The following is a 19,797-nucleotide window of genomic DNA, read 5'->3' on the forward strand; positions in this document are numbered from 1 at the left end:
GGCAGGGCCTGGGCCTCCCCACTCCTGCCTCCCGGGGACCTCATGGCCTCAGCCTCCCCAGCTCGGGCCTCTTGGGGATGCAGGGCCCCGGCCTCCCGCCTCTGGCCTCTCGGGGACAGAGGCAGCTGCTCCGCGGCAGGCGGCAAAGACACAGCCCCCCGGGGGGTCAACATCGCTGTGGAAAGTACTGGACGATGGTGGTTGTGATGAGCGGGCAGGGGGCCCACAGGGTGTGGGGCAGAGAGCGGGGGGGGGGGGCAGCAGGTGCAGCAGAGGCCCTGCAGGGAGGGCGAGGTCCCCACGGGGAGCTGGCAACCAGAGGGCATGGCCCTGCGACAGGCCAGGGGCCCCCAGACGGGCAGTGGCCCCACAGGATGCTGCCTCGTGGCTCAGGGTGCGGTCTGTGTCACAAAGGGCCACAGGAGCCCATCCTCCATCCCCCGTGGCCCGGCTCCTGGCTCATCCACAGGCGGCCCTTCCCACGGCAGGACCTGCCCTCCCACAGGATGGCATACCACCCCCAGAGGGCACACGTCCCCTCGGGCCTCAGGTGCCAGGCCTCGGTCCCCGGGCCCCCCCACCCCCTCCCGGGGCTCGGACAGACCCGCCTGCTCGCAACTGAGGCCACCAGGTGGCCAATGCCAGGGCTCCCAGGGCTTCCAGAACCTTCCAACGGCCCAGGCGCCTCTGCGGGCTGACTGCCCCTGACTCCCGGCTTCCTTTCCCTCTGGAGAAGGGACAGGGAACATCCTCCTGAACATACGGAGCTTCTCTTCCTTCCCTTGACAGAGACTTTCCACGGGTGCCCACCGCGGCCCCTCGCTCCCAGAGAAAGGCTGGCATCTGTGGGTGACGTGGGAGGGAGGACCTGGGGTCTGTGGGTGATGTGGAGGGAGGCCCCCCGGAGGACCTGGGATCTGGGGGTGATGTGGAGGGAGGCCCCCCGGAGGACCTGGGGTCTGGGGTGATGTGGAGGGAGGCCCCCGGGAGGACCTGGGGTCTGGGGGTGATGTGGAGGGAGGCCCCCCGGAGTACCTGGGGTCTGTGGGTGATGTGGAGAGAGGCCCCCGGGAGGACCTGGTGGCCCTGAAGAAAAGTGCCTCCCTGAGGTTCTGGAGGCGGCTTGAACAGCACCGTGAGTGGATTTACACGCCTGGACTGTGTGTTCAAGGTGATTAACATGGTGAATCCTGTGTCTTACCACAAGTAAACTTTTCCAAATTAAATTCAAAAGCCTTTTGTCCGAGGTGCTCCCCTTAGGTGTGGGGTTCCGTTGCCCGGCGCCCTGCGGCCTGAAGGCGGCACGTCTCAGCAGGCGCTGCGAGCGAGCGTCCCGCAGGCTGTCTGTAGGCGCTCGGGGCTCCGGGGAGCTGCTCGGGGCACCCCCTGGAGGCCCAGACACGCACCCTGCGACCCCCAAAGGCCATGCAAGGCCCCGCGGCTGGGCCCTCGCCCCACCCCGCGGCCCCGACGGGAAGCCGGAGCTCAGCGCTGTCTGAGTGAACGCGAGTGGGCCTGGAGTCGGGGGCTCCCAGCGCCTTCGGGGACGTCGGCAGCCGCACGGCATTCTGGCCAAAGGGCAAACACCAAACGTGCCACCAAAGGTACCCCAGGGAGTCCAGAGCGAGCGATTCCGCAGCTTTTAGGAAGCCCTCCACCGGGAGCTGTTCCCAGGGCACTGAGGTCACAGGATGGTGATGCCCCCCATGCCCCCGCCCCCCAGGAAGCATCCGTGTCCTGATCCCAGGACGGGGAGATGAGCAGATTTAAGGTTGCTCCTCAGTAGGAGTCGGGGGGGTTATCATGGACCATCGGACGGGCTGTAATAACAGGAGTTGGTCCCTAACAGTGGACGTAGGGATGGGCGGGGAGGTCAGAGGGATGCGATCGGGGCCCCTGCACAGCACTGGAGACAAAGAAAGGGCCCCGGAGCCGGGATGGCGGGCCGCCTCTGGAAGCCGGAAAGGGGTTCGGATCTCAGGCCCCAGCAAGGCTTCCAACCTACACAACTCCGAGGAATAAATTCGTGTTGTTTTAAGCCGCTAAGTTCGTGGGCATTTGTTGCAGCAGCGAGAGAAAACTGACAGCTCTAGGCGCCGGGCTTGGGCCAGCTTGGGGATGCCAGGTGTCCCTTGTCGGGGGCACAGAGTCCAGTGACACAGGAAAGTGCGTACGTGTAGTTACAGCAACACACGATGCACCAAAATCCTGCCCAAGCCCTGGGCACCACTGACCAGGACGTGCTCACCTCTGCTCAGGCGACTCAAGGAAGGCTTCCAGGAGGAGGGGAGATGACAACTGAGCCTAGAAAGGTGATGAAGACGCCTCAGGTTCTGAGTTGATATGGTTCAGAGCCCTTCAGCCACCTGTCTTGGGCAGATGACTGTTACCCTAGGGAACATTTTATTCTACAGAACTGCCTGGACCTTTGAGCCTAAAAGTAGATTTAGGGACCCAGAGCTTGAACATCACCCAGAGTCCAGGGCCCAGGAGAATCACCATCAATCGGAGTCTACAGACCAGGAGCATCAGCATCACCTGGTGTCTAGGGACCAGGAGCACAAGCATCACCCAGAGTCTGGGGACCAGGAGCACAAGCATCACCCAGAGTCTGGGGACCAGGAGCATTAGCATCACACAGAGTCTAGGGACCAGAGTATCAGCATCACCCAGAGTGTAGGAACCAGGAACACCCACATCACCCAGGGTCTAGGGATCAGGAGCATCCGCATCAGCTGGAGTCTAGGGACCAGGAACACCCACATCAGCCTGAGTCCAGGGATAAGGAACATGATTATCACCTGCACTCTAGGGACCAGAGCATCAGCATCACTGGAAGTCTAGGAAGCAGGAACACCCACATCACCTGGAGTCTAGTGACTTGAGCATCACCATCATGCAGAATCTAGAACCAGGAGCATCAGCATCACCCGGAGTCTGGGGACCTGAGCATCAGCATCCCCCGGGGTCTGGGGACCAGGATGCAGTGCGGGCCATTCTCAGGGGCTGCAGTTCAATGTTTGTGTTTTAGGTCCCGAAATATGTAAAGGTCTCGTCTCCAATGGGCGTCTTGTAAGCGAAGCCCGTGGGATGACTCATAGTTGCTGTGGACTCAGCGTTGGACTCATCCGGCCTCCCTCAGTCCCCTCCCGGCCTCCCCTCAGCCTCCCCCCGACCGCCCCCACCTGCTGCCCCCATGGCACCTGGGCTCCCGCTCAGGGAGGGCTGCGTCCGACTCCTGTATCCTGAGCCACAGGCCGGATCCCGGGCCCGTCAGTCTGCTCGCCTCCCAGCGTCATGGGTGCAGCGAACCCACCTTCGCAGCAAACGGAGAAGCACGCAGGCCCAGGGGAGACCACAAAGGGCAGCAGAAAGCTCCTCTCCTGTCTCCCCCTCTTTTTTATAATGGAGGTAAAATACACATCACATAAAACTTACCGTTTTCACCTTGGTAAGTGCGAGTTCCACTGCGTCGAGTCCATTCCCGGGGCCGGTGCTCGCTGACTTGTCGGCGTGTGCGCTCCCTGAACGCACCTGCGTGCAACCCCGCCGGGGCCAGGGCTGGCGGATGGCGAGGGGGACGGTCGTGCAGGTGGAGGGGAAGGTAACCGGGGGCGCATTTGACGGTCTATTAGGTCTATTAGGGGTCATCGGCCCTGCCTTCGGGGGGCTTGCGGCCGAGCTGGGAGTTTCCAGAGAGGCACAGGGGGGTCTCGGGGGTTTGTCCCTTACACAGGTGCTTATTCACTATATGCACGACCTAAAATAGACATGGAATACATCGAAACTTGGATTCTTAAGTATTTCTTAGGATGAGGCTCAGGTAAAAAAAAAAAAAAAAAAAAAGGAAGTTGGGGCACCCGGGTGGCGCAGCGGGTTAGCGCCGCCTTCAGCCCAGGGCGTGACCCTGGGGTCCCGGGATCGAGTCCCATGTCGGGCTCCCTGCATGGAGCCTGCTTCTCCCTCTGCCTGGGTCTCTGCCTCTCTCTCTGTGTGTCTCTCATGAATAAATAAATAAAATCTTTAAATAAAATTAAAAAAATTATAAATCCAGTTGTAAAGTAGCACAAGAGGCGCCTTCCCTCGTGAGGTGATTGCAAAGACTGGAGAAGGAACAGAGGGACGTATCCTCGGCTCAAAGTGGGTGCCGGGGGGTTAGAGAGCCCCGGTGCACCTGAGCGGGCACTGCGCTGCGGTGTAGACCGTCTCCACGGCGTGGTGGCCTGCAGGCGGCTCCGCTGCAGGGGGAGTCACCAACCCAGGGGCGACCCGGTGCCGTCGCGGGATGAGGGCTCCCCCTGCCTCTGCGCCGCCACTGCCACTCCTGCCCACGGGAGCCACTGTCTTGCCTCCGTTTCCTCGGGTTGGTTTCACCTGGAACTTCACGGGGAGGAGCCCTGGGGACGCCTGCCGCCCGCCCGCGGGTCCGTGGCCCTTGGCCTCCTCCGGCCGGGAGTGAGCAGCCCACGGGCAGTCTTCGGAACGTGGACGGAGTGCAGCGGCCTTCACAGACGGCCCGGGGTGATGGGCGCACATTGTCGCCAGAATCCACAGGTCCGCTAGGTACTGGCACCGGCCTACACGTCCCCCCAAGACCCTGAGGACGCGCGGGCGGCGAGCACGGGGCCACGGCTTTAGCCATCGGGCGCGGCAGGACAGCCTCGCGCCACCGCCAACACGGAGGTTACTAAGGATGAGGCCAAGGAAGATAGAAACCCACGTGTTCCACGCTTACGCGGGCCTGGTCCTGTGACGACGGGCCTCACCTGCAATCTCTCAACGAGCGGGTATTGTCCCCACTGTGCCGGTGGGGAGCCGGGGTCGGGAAGAGGCACAGCAGGCGCCCGGGGCCCAGGGCAAGCGGCGCCAGGTCGTGGCCACGTCCGGCAGCTCCTGGGCCCGTGCTCGGGGAGGTGCCCCCGGGGGGGCAGGCGCGTCCTGACCCGGCTTCGCCTTCGGGCCTCAGCAGCAGAGTCACATCCCGCCGCCTCTCCCTGTGGCCCAACCAGGCGCGACTTCCCTAAGCCCTGCAGGCGTGGGGGACGGCGCCGGCCTGCAGGTTTGTGGGGCGCCCTGGGGCGGGAGAGGCCCCCGTGCTTGCTTGGGGGGGACGATGCCCGCGCTCACCCGGGGGCGGCCTTCCCGGCAGAGGGCCAAGGCTACCCCGCGGGCCGCATCACCAGCCTCTGTCCCTGTGTCTGGGCCACATCACCAGCCTCTGTCCCTCCTGTTGGGGGGGCAGCCGTCACCGGCCTCTGTTCCTCTGGGGAAGGGGGGCCATCACCAGCCTCTGTCCCGCCCCGTGGGCCATGTCGCTGGCCTCTGTCCCTCTGGGGAAAGGGGGCCATCACCAGCCTTTGTCCCCCCCGTGGGCCATGTCACTGGCCTCTGTCCCTCCATCTAGGCCACTATCACCAGCCTCTGTCCTTCCAGAGTTGGGGGCACCACCAGCCTCTGTCCCTCCCTGCGGGCTGCATCACCGGCCTCTGTCCCTCCGCCTGGGCCTCCATCCCTCCCTGTGGGCCATGTCACTGGCCTCTGTCCCTTTGTCTGGGCTGCATCACTGGCCTCTGTCCCTCTGGAGTTGGGGTGCATAACCAGCCTCTGTCCCTCCATCTAGGCCACTATCACCAGCCTCTGTCCCCTCTGTCCTTCCGGAGTTGGGGGGCATCACCAGCCATCCATCCCTTCCTGTGGGCCATGTCACCGGCCTGTGTCCTTCCTGGGGGGTGGCCTGTCACTGACCTCTGTCCCTCCATCTGAGCCGCCATCACTGGCCTCTGTCCCTCTGTCTGGGCCGTGTCACTGGCCTCCGTCCCTCCCGGGGGAGGGGGGCACCCCCTGCAGGTGGGTCTCAATGACTAGAAACGACCCATCAATTCGATGAAACAACAGTCACTGACTTCTGGGGCTTTCCTCCCCACCGGTCGTTTACCCGAATGATGGCCGTGCTCCCAAATTGAGGCAGCAGCCCGCTCGCTCCGTGCCATGGAGACGAAATGAGAGTGCTCCCCCAGAGAATGAATAAACCTGCTCGTTAAACAGAATATTCGGGCAAGTCATTTTCCCCCTATGATGGTGGCTTTCCTCCCTGGTGCCCTGCGGAGGGGACTGGGGCAGCCCCACGTGTCCGTGTGCCGACGAGCCGGCTCCCCTTTCATTTCCTTCATTACAGGAGCCGTACCCCTAAAATTGAACCTTGCTTCAGTAATATCAACTCTTGATCAATCATCATTTCCAGCTGTTCTCGGGGACAGCTCAGATGCCACAAGGCGGCCACCGGCCACCCCCCTCCCCCCCACACACACTTTCACCAGTTCTGAGTCCCCGAAACCACGGTGTCGCGTACATCTGCCCTCCCCACTGCCCATCCTACACCTAAAAGCTCATTTTCAGCCTTCAATGAAAATGCAGCCTCTCCCGCAAGTCCACGGCAGGCCAACTCTTGGGGGCGATGATTCACACACCTGTGATTTATAATTTCTTCCCCGGAGGTTGCTCTTCGCGGATTTCAGGCAGCACCACGCTTGTGTTCACTGACAGCGATGAGGAAAGCAGATGTCAGGACAAGTACTGGGGGGGGGGGGTGCAGGGTGCGTACAATGACAAGAAATGAAGAAGCTGCGTCCAAACCCCTCTTTGAGGTCCTCAGCTCTTAAGCTTCCTCTAGCCACAGGGAGAGGCTGGCTTGCTGACAACCCCCCCACCCTTTTCAGGAATATAGTTGAATTTTTATTGACTTTCTAAAGAAATCAATCTTTCTCTCTCTCCCTGCGTTTCTGCTGCTGTCGTTGTGGTTGTTGGGCCGAGATCTCGAGGCTGCGGTAATGAGCAGGGCAACCCGTCAGCACGAGCAACAGAACAGAGAGGATCCTAAGGACACGGGGTCTCACTCACCATAAAGCTCCGCAAACCAGCTGACTTGGGGCCGGCAATGTATAGTTGGCGTTTTTATGCATTTTATTCAGCACGGAGTGTCTCACTCCTGGCAACTCTCGTGAGGTACAGTGCGACATTAAGACCAGGCTGACACAGTGCCAACATTTGGAGCTTTGATTTGCTCCTCCGTATTGACATACTCCGGGGCACACAAACGGCAACACAGCAGATGAGCCTCCCTCGTTGAAAACTAATGAGAGATCGTGAATTGGACTATGAGGCCCTGGGAAGCAAACAGTGTCTTTATTTATTTATTTATTTATTTATTTATTTATTTATTTATATTATTTATTTTTATTCTTTTGCAAACAGTGTCTTAGAAGAACATCCCTCAAAATGGCAGGTGTAAGATGAGCGAGAACATCCACTAATAACAACAACAATAGCAATAATAATTCTTTGCAAATAAAAAGTAGGAGATTCCTTAACTTGATTTTTTTTTTAAAGATTTATTTATTTATTCAGATAGACACAGAGAGAGAGAGAGAGAGAGGGAGAGGCAGAGACACAGGCGGAGGGAGAAGCAGGCTCCACGCCAGGAGCCCAATGCAGGACTTGACCCCGGGACCCCAGGATCGCACCCTAGGGCCAAAGGCAGGCATTAAACCCCTGAGCCACCCAGGGATCCCCTTTAACTTGATTTTTTAAAAAAAATACCTACTAAAATCCCATGAATGCTGTCCTTAACTGGAGGCATTCTCTCTGAAGTAAGGAACAGGGCAAGGAGGCCTGTGGTCAGCAGTTCCAGTCAACATTGTATTGGAGATCCTGCCAGCATAGTAACAGAAATAAATAAAACCTGCAAGGATTGGGAACAAAAACCAAAACATTCCTTTCTCACAGTCCATATGATTGTCCAGAGAGAAGACCCAAGGGATAATTTATGAATAAGTAGAATTAGTAAGTGCTCCATCCTGCTATTCGGTATCAAAAATAATATGCCACTATCAGTTGGCTTCTTGTATCTGACTCATTTAGCCAACAGTATTTACTTAGCACTTAGTACGAGCCACTGTTCCAGGTGCTTCTCCTCTATCAATGAATACAACAGGAAAGAGCCCTGCCTCCTTGAGGTTACCAGCCAGAGGCCCTTAAAAAATGGGATTGAAATGACCAGGAACAGGAAGCCTGGATGGTCACCCAGGGGTTGGAGACTCACCAGCGTTAGAGTTCTGGTCCTGGTGGTTTGCCGCAATATATTATAAATACATAAATATAAATATGTATAATATAAACATATATAATATAAATATATAAATATATAAATATATAAATATATAAATATATAAATATATAAATATAGGGATCCCTGGGTGGCGCAGCGGTTTAGCGTCTGCCTTTGGCCCAGGGCGCGATCCTGGAGACCCGGGATCGAATCCCACATCAGGCTCCCAGTGCATGGAGCCTGCTTCCTCCTCTGCCTGTGTCTCTGCCTCTCTATCTCTCTCTCTGTGTGTGACTATCATAAATAAAAAAAAAGTCTTTAAAAAAATATATGTATATAAATATATAACTATATATAAATATATACTTATAAATATATAACTATATATAAATACATATGAATATATATAAATATATAAATATATAAATATATAAATATATAAATATATGAATATATGAATATATATAAATATATATAAATATATAAAGGACTCAGACTACACAAGAGCCAAGTTTGGCCTGTGTCCAGACAAAATGTTCGTTTTTGAAGAAGCCATACGCCTAAAATTGAATCTTGCTTCAGTAATATCAAGTCTTGATCAACCTATAGTCAAGTTTCCCTAATTATTTTAACAAAAGTTCTCTAGGGATGACATTTAAAAACCCAGGATCCCATTAATGCTCATGCATCCAATTGTTTGTTATGGTCTTAGTCTCCTTTCATCTAGAACAATCCTTCCTCCTGCCAGCCCCTCCCTCCCACCTGTCCTTGCAGGTGTCTCCAAGGCCCTAGCTCCCACCAGCCTGCACACCCATTCCGCTGCCCTTTCTGAGACCTCTAACCACTCCTGCCTCGAGCCGCTCGGGTTCCCCACCGTTTCTAACTCCAGAATAGTGATGGCTGATGGTTGATGTTTCTAAACTGTGTTCACATCTTCCTAAACGGTCCCATCATTAAGATCTCCTGAAATGACCTAGAGCTTTCCGGTGAGGGCCTCGACCAACACAGGGCAAGAGTGCAGACAGAGAGAACCGGATCCCGAGGGCTGGCATTGGTGACAGTTGACTTAATGGGTTGGGAAGAAGGACAGGAACAAGCAAAGGGCACCAAGAAGGAGCAACCAGGGAAGTAGGAGATAATTCAAGAAAGTGACACCAAATGGAGAGAGCATTTTAGGAAGAAAGGCCGAGCGCCTCAGTGGCATTGCTAAGTCAGGTGGAGTGGGGACTGGGAGCGTGCCATTGGTTTGGCAACACGGAAGCCATTGCCTTGCGAAGAGCAACTTCTTTGGAGCGCCGATGGAATGCGTTCGGGTACAGTGGTCGCAGATGGAAAATGAGGGCGGATTCTGCTAGTATCTTCCTGCTGGCAATAAATCATCATAGTTTCTGAAAAACTAGGTATAAAACTGCATTTAAGCCATGTTTCTTATACTCCCAAATAATAATGACCGTCACCCTTAACCAAGCGCTAGCTGAGAGCCATCCTCAGGACCAGGTGCTTTGCATATATTTATTTTTTAATCTTCGTAACAATCCCATGAGAAGGAATTATTACTTCCATTGAGCTGTAGATGTGTCAGTAATCCAGAGAAGGTGTGTCTGCTCTCATGGAGCTGACGTTCTGGTGGAGGGTTCAAACGCAAGACTATGATACAGAGAAGCTACATCGTTCGTCCACATTCAGAAAGCTAGAAGGTAGAGCTGGAATGTACATAAAACGCTGTTCTTTCCAGCATTTTTTTGGACTCTGACTCAGCAAACAAAGGAATTTACATTTAAAAACGTTGTGCAAAAAAAAAAAAAATTGAGCATGACTTGAAATTATCTGTGTGATAAGGTCAACCCAGGAGCTTGCTGCATTTGAATGCCGTAGGCATTGAAAACACACACACACACACACACACACACACACACACACACACACACACACGCTTTCACATACACTTCTTCTCTGGGAGGGAAGGGAAGGGGAGGGGAGGGGAGGGGAGGGGAGGGGAGGGGAGAGTGACCTGGACATTGTCTTGGGGCAAGTCAGAGGAAAGAGTAGATTTCTACAAGAAAGTATACAAAGCACCTCCCAAAGCTGAAAAGCCCTGTCCCCATACGTGTCTGGAGGCGACAGTCATAAAACCTATGCCTCTAGGATTTCCCCAATCCCCCCTTGAAACCGAGCCTGAGGAGTTAGCCGCTGAGGACCAGGGCAAAGGCGGGGGGGGGGGGGGGGGGGGGTCTGTTTGCCACGCAGGGTAGAGGCGTAGGCTTGCTCCGCCAGTCTCTTTGTGAGGCAAACAGAGCCGGGAGGTGGCAAACGGCCTTCCAGCCCATGTTCACGGTTTGGAAAGGCTCAGTGCTCCCCCTATTTCTTTCTTTTTCTTTTTTTTAAGATTTAAATAAATAAATCTATTTATGATAGATAGATTTATCTCTCATGAGAGAGAGAGAGAGGGAGGCAGAGACACAGGCAGAGGGAGAAGCAGGCTCCTCGCAGGGACCCTGATGTGGGACTCGATCCCCAGACCCAGGATCATGCCCTGAGCCAAAGGCAGACGCTCAACCGCTGAGCCACCCAGGGGTCCCCCCCCTATTTACTTCTACTCCTCTGAGCGGATATCTGTGCTGTAGAGGCAGAGGCCTGAGGAGCTTCGACTGACCAGCACTCCAGGTTCCTGACTCCACCCAGTAGGTTAGAAGAAACACACTTTTCTAACTTGATTACCAGGCTGGAGGGGCCGCACATCCTGCCGCCTCACGGCCCTTATCCTTAAGCTCTGGAGCTCTGTATGCTCAGAGAGCAGCTGTCAAAATCATTTATCCTAAGCTTTCCCGCTGCCGCCTCACAGCAGGTACGTCCAGCCAGAAGACGAAATCCCAGAAACGAATCTGGGTTCTCAGGCTTCAGCTAGTGGACGATACAGCCGTGCTAAGACAGTCTTCAGCGTCGGGCACTTCCCAGGAAGGGGAGAAGGGGGCCCTTCCCTGTTGACCACCACTGTGTCCCAGATGCTCTCACATCACCTCATAAATATCAATCGCTGTTTGTTGACTCTCTTTCATGGACAAGAAAACATACCTGTGGGAGGTCCAATTAGTAAGGGGCAAAGATAAGATTTGTTCAGATTACCATTTACCTGAATCAGATGAAGAGTTCCCCATTATCCGATAGGCGTTTATGCCAGAGAGCTAGTTTCCCCCTAGTGACCGTTCGCTCTCCTCTCTCAATTTTAGCTGAACGAATGCTTTCTCAAAATCAAGGTCACACTTCTCAGCCTTCCTGGCAACACGCTACAGTCATGTAACAGAGCCCTGATGCCCGGGGGTTAGTGGAAGTGTTGTGAGCTTCTAGGTTGCTCCATTAAACTAAGAGGGCTTTCCCTGGGACCCACACATCTGTATTTACGACAGCGCCGCACTCTTCGGATGACGGCAACTCCGTAATATATTTTGGGATCAGGAGTGTGATGCCTTCAGCTTCGCTCTTCTTTATGATTATTTGGCCATTTGTGGTCTCATGTGGTTCCATATACATTGTAGAATTGGCTTTCCCATTCCTGCAAGATGTCTTTGGAGCTTTGATAGGAATTGCTTTGAATCCGTGGATAGCTTTGGATAGTATGGACATTTTAATGGTACTAAGTCTTCCAGTCCATGAACACAAGGTGGGTTTTCCACCTGTTTCTGTCTCATTTAATTTCTTTTGTCAGTGTTTTGTAGTTTTTAGTATATAAATATTTCACCTCTTTGGTTGACTGTATTACTATACAACAGGATAGAGAGCCCAGAAATAAACCCACACATATATGGTCAACTAATTTTCAACAACGGTGCCAAAAATACACAATGGAGAGGAATAGTCTCCTCAAGAAATGGTGTTGGAAGAGCTATACATCCCCACATAACACAATGAAATTGGACCTGCATCTTACACCGTACACAAAAGTCAGCTCAGAATGGATTAAAGACTTCAACATGAGACCCGAAACTGTAAAACTCTGAAAAACGAGGGGGAAAGCTTGATAACATTGGTCTTGGCAATGATTTCTTGAATATGACACCAAAAAGGACAGGTAACAAGCACAAAGTTAAACGAATGGTACTACATCAAACCCAAAAGCTTCTACACAGCAAAGAAAACAATCAACAAAGTGAAAAGACGCCCTACTGAATGGGAGGAAATATTTGCAAACCATATATCTGATAAGGGGTTAATATCCAAATGATATCAAGAATTTATCAACTTGATGGCAGAAAAGCAACCAATCCTATATTTAAATTATACCCATCGCTCATTAGCCCATATCCCTCCTCTGCTCTTATCCCGGACCCTGACCAGGTTCTATCCACCCTGTGACATCCTCAAAATTCTAGACCTCCCACAGAACGGCACTCACTTGCCTTATTAATTAACTTGCGGGTGATAAGCTCAGTGACAGTGATTCCTTTCAGTCACCACTTGCCACTCTTCCTGAACAGCAAATAATGAAAGGGTCGTCGTAGCATCTGAGCTCTTCCAGGGCTTGCCGAGAAAGACGTTGAGCGAAGTGTCCTCCTTTCACAAAGCTGCGTCCACCCTAAGGGGTCTACTACTCCCCCCCTTATCCCGACCACTTCTCTGTGGTGTAATCAGAATCCCACAGGTCACTCCCAGACGGAAATGTGCACCTCTGGGGGCAGAGGTCAGGCTTCTGATGCAGCCCGTGATGCGCTGAGCGTCCACACCGAGTCAAGCAGCAAACCGACCATTGATCCAACCCAAGGACCACCCTACGGTTTCGCTAAAACTCAATACACTCCTCTCAGGAACATAGGGCACGTACCAACGTCCTCAAATCCCACGGCTACCTGTTGTTCCTGAAAGCAAGTTGCCTTCCCCATCACTCCTCCAAATGTTCCCTTCACCAACTGTGAAATTTTGCCCCTAGAATTGACTTCCCACGCCTTGGAGGATGCTGGGCCTTCACAATCCCCTGCTTTCTCTGACTCTACAAGGCCAGCCATCTGTCTTGGCTGGTACACTCCACAATCACAAGGGATACGTTAAGCCCGAGGCATTCTATTTCCAAGGACATATGCTACATTTTTTTCTTCCTTTTTTTTTTTTTTTTTTTTGTATACATTTTCCTAGATAAATGAAGTTGACAGTTAATCCCAGCTCCATCTGGAAGATCAGGGCAACTCTGCCCTCACTGAGCGCACTTCTTCTCGTCCTCCCGAGGGAAATTCTTGGCCCCAGAAGTCAGTGTGGCTTGGGGGGGCAAGTATGAGTCGTAGAGCCTGCAGACCTGAATTCAAATCCTCCAGATGTGAACTGAATTGAGTTGAATTCAACTCCTCCAGATTACCAGCTGTGTGACTTTTGGCAAATTATTAATCCCTCCTGAGCCTTTGTATCACCATCTATAAATTGGGGATGGGGCTAATGCTGCCCTGCCAGCCAGCAGCAAGGCCCATGTGTGTAGTACTCGGTATTAGTTCAGTGAGTAGGGGCTGGTGTTCTTTATCCTGACGCAGTACAGACGTGGTTAAGAACCTGAGCTGCTGTGCCGGAGAGACGTGGCTTAGCATTCACGTCACTACTACGGTTTTGGAAAACGTGTTTAACCTGAGTTTGTTTCTGTGTCTAGAAAGTATTAGTGAAAACTAAGTACTTCCTGTTGAGAGGATTAGAGGTGATTTCCGTAAAGCGCTTAGCACCTGGAATGTGCTTTATAAACAGGAACTGGCGGTATCCTTGATGTCGCTGTTGTTGTTATTATTGGACATCCTCCCAAACACGGGCTCGGAACGCCTGTTCTCTCAGCAGAATGATGTACCGATTCAGTTCGGGAGACAACTCCACGGCTGGGGCCCGTGTTCTCTTCTGGCCCACCCTGTGGCTGAGTCCCGGGTATGAGGGCAAGAAGGGTTCTCACTTCCTGATTTTTTAAAATCCGTCAAGGACTGTTGTGGCCTCTCTGAAAAATGTTTTGGTTACCACATCCAACCTTCAGAGTAACCAAAAACGTATGAGCCGTGATGGAGATGTCCTCGTCGCAGGTGAGAGGGCGGCCCAGGGCAGCTCTGAGTCTGAGGTTATGGAGGCTTATGGGGCCGGAAGCCCAGTATAATTCAGTGCCATCTGCTTTAAAGGGAACCAGGCAAGACTATATCGTTATTCAGGCGGTGAGGTCTGTGCCACACAATGCCAGCGTCTCTCAAAGCCTCTCTAAATGTCCATCTATGATCTTCCTTTTAAACCCAAGTAGTGTTCAGATGGTTGCTACAAAACTGAAATCATCTTCCAACTGAAGATGGTGCCGAACCCATGTATCTGAGACCTTGTGACCAAACTGTTCATCTTCTTCCCCAAAGGCAGTTGACTCCTCCATCAGCTCCCCTGCCATTCTTACTAAAGGAACAGTTGATTGAGTTTGAATGCTCAAGACCTAAGCACATTGAGGTGAGGAAGAGTTACCCATAACAACACACCCAATCAACTGCCTTTGCTTCACTAAATATGGGATATTATAAAAAAAAAATATGGGATATTATAAAAGGCATCTGCTGGGGCACCTGGATGGCTCAGCTGGTTAAGTGTCCGACTCTTGATTTCTGCTCAGATCACGATCTCAGTGTTGTGAGAGATGGAGCCCCGAGTCGGGTGCCATGCTGTGTGTGGAGTCTGTTGAAGAGTCTCTCTCTCTCTCTCTCCCTTTGCACCCCCCACCTCTCTCTCTCTCTCAAAAAAAAATAATAATCAATTAAAATCAAATAAAAAGCATCTTTTATAAATGAGTGATTGGAAAAGGACTATGCTCACTTACATTTCCATGACCACTCGTAACAGAAGCCAACCCTATGTCCAGCTGAAAGGAGTAGAAATAAGGAGAAATGGCACTGAAAGGACTAAAAATTAAATTACTGTACAGAAAGCATGCACCTTGTCTTGAAACAGGGTTTTATGACTGTGCTATATTTGTCCACTTACCAATACAATTTTATTTTATTCCATTTTTTCAATTTTGTTTTACTTTATTTTAAACTCCACTACAGCTGACATACATACAGTGCTAGTCTCAGGTGTAGGTGTAGTGATCCAACGCCACTCTTGGCCTATTTCACCCATCCCCCCTCACTTCCCCTCTGGGAACCATCCGTTTGTTCTTTGTCAATATAATTTTAAATGATATCTGTAATGTCCTGAGAACTTTCAGTGTTGGGGTGCCTACCACAGAGCACTCCTATAAGAAAGAGATAAAACCAAATCAAACAAGAGGATGGCTCCCTGGCATGGCCTTCTATATGCTAATGATAAAGGAGGGGAACCTTCCAACACAAAAGCAGAGCTTGAGGATCAATGCCCTGGGGTGACTGTGAGACTGTGACTGTGATAAATAGTTCATTATATCCATGTCTGGGCATGATGAACCTGTAAACCAGAATAACGTGATGACCATATATACATACACACAATAATCTGTATTACATAATGCACGTATATACTTATAATATGTGTTATATAATTTACATATACATAATGAGCATATGTACACATTCACAATCATATACCTGTATCTGGCTGTCATATGCAATAGTGAGGCCAAGGCAAATTTTTCTTAGTACTAACACCTACCCCTGGAAACCTAGTTAATAATCAATACTTTATTAGGCAGTTGAGATTTCGTAGGCAGTATCTGTTTTACTCTCCAAACTCTTAAATCCATTAAATACGTTAAAAAGCCAATGCTGGAAACATTTGTTATCAATTTTTAATTTAACACACAATACACTGAATTTATCTATATCATGTATATCTCCCATCTTTTTAAAAATTGTCCCATTTGAATCATTACCGTTTGCTTGCTTTCACTGTCAGAGAGTGAATGTGGTATCTGGCAATCTCTGTAATTCTGACATCCCATCCCTAGCCATCCCCGCCCTGCTCCCACCAGTCAAAACAAACACACCCTGGAACGTGTTTCCACTATTCTCCATTAAGCTTCACGGAAAAAAATAAATCTGATGAAAAATAAGCCTGTCATAGCAGTTGCTAAAGATGCCTACAACAAATTAGCAAAAGAATTTTGAGAAACAAATGATCACTCCAGGTAGCCGTAGAGAACAAACACATGGAGCATTTTTGAAAATTGATCAGATATCCCAGGCCACATAGCAAATCACAAGAAATTCCTCAGTAAATTCTGGGAGAAATGAATTCCAGTTTCCCATGAGGCGGGCAACTAGACAAGGCATCCTTACATGGGATTTCTCTCGTCTGCATCCTCATCCTCAGGGCCACTGTCCTACATCCTGGATCCCATTCCAAACAAGCCATCTGCTCACAGGCCTTTGTTCCGGGCTTTGTTTTCAGCGGGAACCAAATCTAGAATAAGATCTTTCTTTTGGACTTTTCGTGCCCATCCTGCTCACTTTGGATTTTACTCTTAGCAGCGCCTCCCGAGTCCCTAGATGTGTCCTGCAAGGTAGCTGGGGTTAGTCAGTTTTGAGGGTTCCCAGGGTCCACTCCATACAGCACTCACCTGGAGGTTGAAGCCTATGAAATGCTGTGCAAGTTTTTCTGTTCTCAGGCAAGTCGACTGACTGCGCTTTCCTTTGAAAATGTGTTAGCAGTTTTGGGGGGTTTAGCTCTCAGATTTGCCAGAAGCCCCTTTGCTTTCCCCCCATCTCCACCTTTGTAGTTGCTGATACCAAGAAGGTTTGGTGACTCTACATAACTCACACCAGCCCACCTGTGTGCAGGCGCTCTCCCCCGCTCTCCCCAGGGGGGTCGTGTGATCATCCGGTTTCGCTCTCCTAAACGGCATTCCGCGTCATTCCATTCTATTCCACGGCCACACGGGGTGGGAAGGGTAGATTTAGTAAGTGACCCACAAAAATAGGTGACTGAAGAGAAGTAGTGGTCATCCCTTTACAAGACATGCTAATATAAGTCATAGACGAGTCAGGATAAATGTTAAAATGAGAACATAATGAGAAGAAATGATAGGTGACTATGTATCTTATTTGTAAAGAGGAAATTGTTTTTCTAAGCTTAAAACCCTGCAATACAAAGAAAACCACGATAGACTCATATGTATAAAAATTTCAAAATCCGATTTAGAAGAATGACAAATTAGACAATAAACAACAGGCGAGAAAAACACTGGCAGTTCATCTAGCAGGCAAAGGATTAATATTTTTAATATATAAATGCCATGAAATAAGTCAGTATGGATGATACAAAAACCTGTATAGAAAAATGGACATATGGCATAAACATGTAACTTGTAGTAAACACAATGAAAATGACAAACACATAAGTAATTTTCAAGCTATCTAGTTAGCCCCCAAAATGCAAATTAAAATAATAGCGTAATGTCTTTTTTTCCCAAATCGCCAATATCTTAAAACCGGGTAATGTCTTTTCCTAGCAAGGATGCCAGAGAACCAGCATTTTCAAGGACTGCGATTGAGAATTAAATTGTTAACAATATTTCTGTAGGGCAATAAAGGGTTAAAAAGTGTTACTGTCCTTTGACCAAGTAGTTAAGCTTTTAAGAATCTATCTTAACGACCACAAAAGCAGACAAATATTTGACAGAAAGGTTCCTATCAGTGTCATTTACAATAACAGAACATAGAAATTATCTAAATATTCAAAATAGAATATTTTGTAGCCACTAAAATATATTCTCTCAAGGATAATTATACATGCATATTCAAATATTATAAATGTATTATCAAAAGACTGAAAGTAATATATGTTCCTTTTATTTGGGTTGTATGGTTACATGTGGTTTTGTTGTCTTTTCCCTATACTTTTCCCTGTTTTTTAAGTTCTTTAATATGAATAATCATTGCTTTGATTATAAAAAAGTAAGTTAAACCATCTGGATGTTACCTGACAAATACAGAATAAGAGTAAAAGTAGGTAGCATGTGAACTTATGTGAGGGTTGCAAATTGCGTCATCAACGCATCCTCCTTCTCACCACAGGGATAATCCTACCTTCGCAGAACAGATTCGTTTGCTCATCATGACATCCTCTGCCCTGGAAACACATAGAAAAGGCGAACTCTCCATTCACCTGTTTCTAAACCCTGAGCACCACAAGCCCTTCTCTTTGTTCTTGTCAGGTCCCTCTTTTTTTCATTTAAATCTGTTATTGAGGGACGCTTGGGTGGCTCAGCGGTGGAGCGTCTGCCTCCGGCTCAGGTTGTGATCCTGGGGTCCCGGGATCGAGTCCCGGATCGGGGTCCCCCTAGGGAGCCCACTTCTCCCTCTGCCTCTGTCTCTGCCTCTCTCTCTGTGTCTCTCATGAATAAATAAATAAAATCTGTAAAAATAAATAAATAAATAAATAAATAAATAAATATTTGAATCTTGGTAAAAGGCATCATCATCTACTCAGTCAACCCAGCTGGATCCTAAGATATCTTTAACTTCTTCCTATATCTAGTTTCTACTCCCTGCCAGGTGGGACACCCAGGAAGCTGGAGCTGGCCTTAGACAGGGGCCCTCACTAGTGCTGGGGATAGCGAGCGGTGGCCCAAGAAATAGTAGATCAAATAACTGGGCAGGCTCCAAAGGAGGAATCATGTGAAAAGGCTAAACCAGTGGCTCCTTACCACCTGTGAGATTGTGAAATGTGTTAAAATGTAGATGTCAGAGTTTCCCCACAAGAGTTCACTCAAGAATGGTTCAACCAAAGCCACCAGTGATCTCCTTGTTGCTAAATCTAGTGGACACTTCATAAGACTCATCTTGCCTGAACTCTTAACAGAATTTGACACTCACCAGAAAAGCTCTCTCCACCAGGCTCCCCCACTCTGGCCAAGAGCTTCGGTTGCCTTTGCCTGCTCCTCCCAACTGCTCATTCTCTAAAGTGTTGATGCTCCCTGAAGCTCGTATCCTTCTCTTCTTGGCCTATAAACTCTCTCTGAACACCGTGATATCTTCAATTACTCTATACATGCCGGAGTCTTCATAGATCTATGTTCACGTTTAGTACTCTCTTCTGAGCTCTTGGTACACAGTAGGTGGCTAATAAATGTCCACTGAATGAGTGAATGAATGAATTATGACAAACATTTCCAAGATGTATAATTACTTTCACTTTGGTTGCATTTTTAAATGGTTTACTTCTTGGTGACATGAAATGATCTTCATCTCATAATCAATATCTCTAATTCGTTCTTTATCCAGCAAATTTCGTGCAGAGTTTGGGAATTGACATAAACTGTCATATAAGGGAGTTCTTTGGGATGACCCATCTTCTTTTTGACTTGCGAGCTAGTTACGTCACACATCATTGTTTATCCTACAGTACCTAGGTTAGGGCCTTAAATACCCTCTCCACCAAAAGAGCCTAGAATTTATTGGGGAAAATTATTGATTCTATGTAGTGTAGGAATAAGATGAACCTAGAATACCAGATAGCAAGGAAGCTGCCAAAGACCATGAGGGCCGTGTCGAAAATACTCAGAAACCAACCTGAAGAGGCTCTTGCCAGCCAAAGAGAAACAATTTGAGTTTTGAAGAGATCATTGCAGTGATTAACTCCATTGATCCAACAGGTTCATAGTGATATTTTAAAAATTGAATTGTTTACCTTCAAAGAATCAGAGGAAACTGATTTTTTAAAAAAAGATTTTATTTATTTATTCACGAGAGACACACAGAGAGAGGCAGACACACAGGCAGAGGGAGAAGCAG

The sequence above is a fragment of the Canis aureus genome, chromosome 17 (genome assembly GCF_053574225.1).
Source record: "Canis aureus isolate CA01 chromosome 17, VMU_Caureus_v.1.0, whole genome shotgun sequence".
Lineage (NCBI taxonomy): Eukaryota > Metazoa > Chordata > Mammalia > Carnivora > Canidae > Canis > Canis aureus.